At 45.0% G+C, this 6,000-nt stretch overlaps 1 protein-coding gene across 2 annotated transcripts in view; it reads left to right on the top strand.

The window, feature by feature from the left end:
- The first annotated feature begins 1,334 nt into the window (after positions 1–1,334).
- The window catches only part of SDCBP (syndecan binding protein), a 34,264-nt gene continuing 29,598 nt past the window's right edge, over positions 1,335–6,000 (top strand). For both annotated transcript variants that reach the window (XM_062188470.1, XM_062188469.1), the window contains exon 1: positions 1,335–1,458. The gene's annotated coding sequence lies outside the window, so the exon portion shown is untranslated. The remainder of the gene's footprint in view (positions 1,459–6,000) is intronic.

Below are 6,000 nucleotides of genomic sequence, written 5' to 3'. Positions count from 1 at the left end.
CCGGAGGGGTTTGTTTAGGGAAATTCCTGGTCTGGGGTAGAAGGTAACTCCTACTATAACCCCACCTGGCCTTCATAAACTCCCTAAAGAGCATGACATCACTGATTAATCAAAGGAAGGTCAGAGCACCACTGACCAACCGCGGACTGGGACGTGAGCTGATTATACGCCTCTCTGCTCCAATTTCAGTCTACAGGAACCTTCACCTCTAAGTGCTTGAGAGCCTGGAAATTGAGCAACAGCTTGTCCAGCTCCTTGCGCCGCGCTTTGCAATACATACGTATTTTCATCTGCCACCCCAATGTCAGAGATTGGCTTTCTGCCTATCAGGCAAGCAGACCCAGGTTTGAGGGTTCTATAGCAACTTGGGGGTTGTTCAGCAACATACCCTGCAACTTTGCTACAGTTGTTTATTAGCTTGTGTGTATGAGTCAGTTCTTAGGAATTTTCTTTATCGCAATCATGTTACCTGAAAAAAAGCTTTCCCTTCCCAAGCTACTGTGTGATTATTTTTAAATGTTTTTCACATCAGCTAAACTATAAGGTCCCCAAGGGCAACTTTATTACAGCTCATCACTTCCGTGCCCAGATTTTTATTAGTTACAAATAAACTTGTAAATTAATGAAATTTTGTCAAGGGCTCTGGCATTTCAAAGTAACTGATTACTCTGGTCGTTGGTACCTATCTTACAGTTCGATGTGAAGATCAAGATTATATACATTAAGTTCTTAGAATAATGCCTAGCTCATAGCACTCAAGAAACACTAGTTTTTAGGTTTTTGTGTTAGGCTACAGCTACTATTGCACAATATTACACCTAACTCTTAACAACAAACGTTAAAAGTAATAAAATCCCAAACAAAAAACCAAGAGATAAATGGGGCAGGAGTTAAGAAAGGGTCTCGGGAGGGGTTTACCAGCAGGGTACGGTGACTGCTGGACAGCAGTGGCGGAAGCCGGAAGCTGGGCAAGGAAAACCTTCCAAGAGGAAGCCTGGCTTCTCCGTACCTCTTTGTATTACAGGCCCACCGGGTGACCGCAGGCGGGGAACGCACGCAGTGAGCGGGGCCCAAGGTCTCCTTGAGCATAAAGCATCGGGACCGCGGAGGGCAGACTGGGAATCCTGGCTGGGCAGCCTGGCGCCCCCGACGGTGGGCGGGGCGGGCGGCCAGACGGTTTGTGACCCTCGGAGCCACAGAGAAGACCCCCCCACGCTCCGCCCCCGTTTCCATGGCCCCGCCCCACCCCCCGCCATCCGGTTTCCACGGGGACCGGATCACCTGACCCGGCGCCGTGCGCCTGCGCGCCCCAAGGCGGTGGGGGGGGCGGTGCCGTGACGCGCCTGGCGGGCGGTCCTCGGGCGCGCGCCGCTCTCGTTTTCTCGGGTCTCGGAAGTCGCTAGCAGCGATCGAGGCGGCGGCGGCGGCGGCGGCGGCGAGCGAGTCCTTGTGGTCTAGGTGAGCAGCTTTTGGGAAAAGAGGGGGAGACGCCCGCGCGGCACCTCGGGCTCGGGGACAAGGGACGTGGACCGCTCGGGCCACTTAACGGAAAGCGTCCCCGTCACAGCGGTTTTCCGGAGGCGGCGGAGGCAGGACGCCCGCTCTTCGGGGGGCTTCGGCGTCCTTCCCGGCGCCCAGCTGGGCCTGAGGGGGGAAGTTTCGGGAGCGGCGCGCTCGGTCGGCGTCGGGGTCCCGCCGGACCGCGGCTGGGGTGGACGGCGCCCCGAGGCCCCGCTCTGGCGGCGCCCGCAGCCCCGCGCGGCTCTGGGGCTCCCTTGCCGGGACGGCTTCTCGACCCTTGTTGTTCCTCAGAGAGGGGCTCCGGAGATGGGTGAGGAGGGGCCGCTGGGCACGGAGCCTCCAGGTGCCGGACTCACTCGCCTTCCTCGGCGGCCCGCCGGGGACGCCCGGGCTCCGGGAGGGCAGAAGGCGGCGCTTGTTCCGCGGGCGAAGCCTTGACTTTGTGGCGGGGGCGGGGAAGCGGTCGCCGGCTCCGCGCTGGGAGCTGGAGAAGTCGGAGCCGAGGGAAGAACGTGTCCAGTGGGGTGTGTTCGGAAGGAAACACGCGTGTCCTCAGAGATCTGGTGACTCAGAGCTTTCGTTTCGGGATTTCCTTGGAATAATGGGGAAGTGCAGGCAGTGTGGATACGGAAACTTTTCCCTTTCACCGCGCTGGGATTATGGAATCATTAGCGTCTTCTGTTGTGCGATTTTTGAAAGGACCTTCTAGGGTTACCTGGTTGGACTGTATTCTATGCTTAAATATTTACCGGTTTTTTTTTTCTCCCCGTTAAGGACGTTACTTAGAAAGTACACTCAGTTTACCAAATTCTTAAACATCCACTTGATTTAAAGAGAAAACTGTTGGATTAAGAAGGGAAAGTTGAAACGCAGCTGCAGGCCTTGTAATTAGATTGATTTCTAAAAGTCTGTGTGATCAGTGAGAACTCAAATTTGTCTAATCTGGTCAGTTTCCTATTTTAAAGTCCAGTGCGAATAGAAAAAAATTTTGTTTTCATCTAATCTGTTACTCAGCTCTCTAAACTTTAGTGCCTTAAATGGTACATAAATATTATATGTCAAGTGGTTTGGGTTACAGAATAAACAAAAGGAAATGACGTTTAAAAAGTTCAGTGAATGATCACCTCATCAAATTTAACTCCAGCAACGTTAATTTTAGTTATGTTTTGGGTATTATAAAAAACTATAAAAATCAGGAACAAAGGGGAAATAATTTGCTGATGGTTGACAGTTGAATGTACTTAAAACTGTTCTTTGAAATGAAGAGTTACTCAGGTATTTGTTTTTCCTGTTTTTTTGTGTTTGGGGTACTTTTTAAAGGTAAATGCCAAAAGATTGTGAAAAGAATCCCCCAAGCAACTTTGAAAGAGTTCCTACACCTAATAGTTATATTGTCATTTATTTCTTTCCAAGTGCTGCCAACATTTTTTTTAAAATTTATTTCCTCATTGAGGAGGTAGGCAGTCACTGACTCAAGACTGGCACAGTTAAAACAGTATCCGGTTTAAAAATCTCCTGTTTGTGTTGTCTAGCAAACTGTATTACTTTATGATAGGCTGCCTGCTGTTTTCAGTTTCTTGGATTTCGTCCAGAGAAATTTTATTCCTGTGCAGGCGAATGTCCAAATGTATTTCTTTCCTTTCAATAAGCAAATTAGAATACTTTATATACTGCTGTACATCATGCATTTATTTTCTAGTCAAAGTATTTTGGAACTCTTTAGTTTTGTGGGTGTTGCTTCCTTTGTGCAAAGTATATGTAGGCTGAAGACCTGAAGTTATATTACTGGGTGGGAGGGAAATTGAATTTATAATCTTCATAGATAGCGGGCACCCATTGTTCATGAAAATTGTGTTTGTTTGTTTGTTTTACACTCCCAAAACTGGTGATGCATAGGTGTTTCTCAAAGCCTTGCGTCAGCAAGTGTTGTTAAACTGGGTTTTTGCTAGTCCTGTAAGTCAGAAATGGGAACTTCCTGTGGTTGGATTGCTCAATGGCTGATCTGCAGAATCCCCCTGGATATTTGTTAAAAAGAAGAGTTCTTAAGTCCATTCCATGAAATCTGTGTCAGCCTGGGAAGCTATGTTTACTGCCCCAGGTGATTCTAATCTGATGATTAGCCAAGTTTGGGAAACAGTCTCTGGAAGATTGTTTAGGGCTTTATCAAGTATCGCTTCTCTGCCTTTTGGCTAAGATCAAGTGTAGGACTTCATCAGCTGTGTTCCTCAATACCTATGTGAACTATACTGAATCTTACTCTCAACATGCTAGAAATCAGGACCATCACTTTTTACCGTCTAAGTCCAGTGAACACTTTTTACATTTTTATGCCATTTCATGAATTTGTCTAAGTAAAAAGAGATAATACTGTTTTAGAAATTTTGATCATTTAAATGCAAAAATGTTAAATTTTCTTGATTTTGAAGATAAATGGACAGCATTTTTTTTTAAAAAAAGATTTTATTTATTTGAGAGGTGGAGTTACAGACAGTGAGAGGAAGAGACAGAGAGAAAGGTCTTCCATACACTGGGTCACTCCTGGAACGGCCGCAATGGCTGGAGCTGCTTCTGAGTCTCCCACGCAGGCGCGGACAGGGTTCCAAGGACTTGGGCCATCTTATGCTATCCCAGGCCGTAGCAGAGAGCTGGGTGGGAAGCGGAACAGCCAGGACTAGAACCTGGACCCATATAGGATTCCAGCACCTCAGGCAGAGGATTAACCTACTGCACCAGCGCCGGCCCCCAGCATTTTTGAGTTCGCTGATTGCTCATCAGCTGTTCTGTGTTCATTTAAAACAATCTTAGGGGAGGGTGCTGTGGCACAGTAGGTTAATCCTCCGCCTGCAGCGCCGGCATCCCATATGGGTGATGGTTCTAGTCCTGGTTGCTCCACTTCCAATCCATAGCTCTCTGCTATGGCCTGGGAGAGCAGTAGAGGATGGCCTAAGCCCTTGGGCCCCTGCACCTGCGTAGGACATCGGGAAGAACACTTGGCTCCTGGCTTCCGGCCGTTGTGGCCATTTGGGGAGTGAACCAACAGAAGGAAGACCTCTCTGTCTCTCCCTCTCTCTGTAACTCTACCTCTCAAAATCTTGAAAAAATAAAAAACATAATCTTAGATTAATTCAAACATAGGATATTTCAAAGTTTGTGGAAAAAGGAATGAAAAGATTAAATTTTCCACAAGCTTTTTGAATTATCCTCGTACAGCTCTAGTATGTACTAACTTCTCAGCAGTTTTGATTCGCATTATCAAAACACAATACTGATTCCAGACTTATAAATTACACATCTAATGGATGCTGTCATTACTATCTGATAATTTTCACACTTTCATTATCAAAATGTGAGGCCCTTGAAAAATTTTATGGCTCATAATTTTGTTGAAGATGACCATTTTTTGTGTACTTGCAAGGACTTTTCATTTATAGCTTTGTAAATGCAAGTGAAGGAAAATGCCATGAAGTTTTAAATGTTTCCGTATTACAGTACTCTTCGAATTATTTTTGTTTACATATTTGACTTTATTTGACCACTTAAAAGCCATACCACGTAAATTTTTGTGCACAGAGCTATAAGATATGTAAGGAGATTATAATTTCTTTTTAGTGAGACAGGATGCCCAAGGAATTGTGTCAAAATATTGCATGATAAATTCCTTCCTGATGGATGACTAATTGAAGTAAATAAATATATTTCTTTATAATTAGGGATACATTTAAGTTTGGGGAATTTCAATTAGCATATCATCTAAAACTCATAGTCTGAGATCCATCTTCTCATTGTAAAAATCTAGAGTGTAACTACTTTTTGCATTCATCATCTGATTTAATAAACATCTTCCTCTAGTTTTCTTCTCTCTGCCATTGTGAATGGAAAATATAAAAGCCCAAATTTCTACTGTGTTCAGTGAAGGTTTCCCAGAACCAGGACCCATGAAAGTGATCTTTCCAGACTTTATACTTTCTTTTAAAAAATTTTTTAAAAAATTTATTTGAAAGGCAGAGAAAGACATCTTCCATTTGTTAGTTAACTCCCCATATGCCCATAGCAAGCTGGGGTTGGGTCAGACTGAAGCTTGGAGCTACAAACCCAATTCAGGTCTCTCACATGGGTGGCTGGGATCCAATTATTTGAGCATCTTCACTGCCTACCAGGGTGGACATTAGCAGAAAACTAGAATCCAAAGTAGATCCTGGACTCAAACCCCGGCACTCCCATGCAGAATGTGATTGTGTCCCAACCAGCTGTGCCAAACACCCACCCCAGGCTTTATACCTTCTTCAAAGGTTGCTTACTTTGAGCAGTACAAACTGAATGACTTGTAATAGGAAGATTTATTTACTATTGCATCATCATTATAAATGACTCTATTTTTGTGGTCAGTTTAGTATTTTTAATACAGTTGAGAATACGGTTGTATAATGATTAAATAATTCCTGTATTGATGAAATAGCAAAGGTGTTTCAAGATACAGGG

Source organism: Lepus europaeus, chromosome 4, assembly GCF_033115175.1.
Source record: "Lepus europaeus isolate LE1 chromosome 4, mLepTim1.pri, whole genome shotgun sequence".
Taxonomy (NCBI): domain Eukaryota; kingdom Metazoa; phylum Chordata; class Mammalia; order Lagomorpha; family Leporidae; genus Lepus; species Lepus europaeus.
This window is presented reverse-complemented; position numbering and strand designations above follow the sequence as displayed.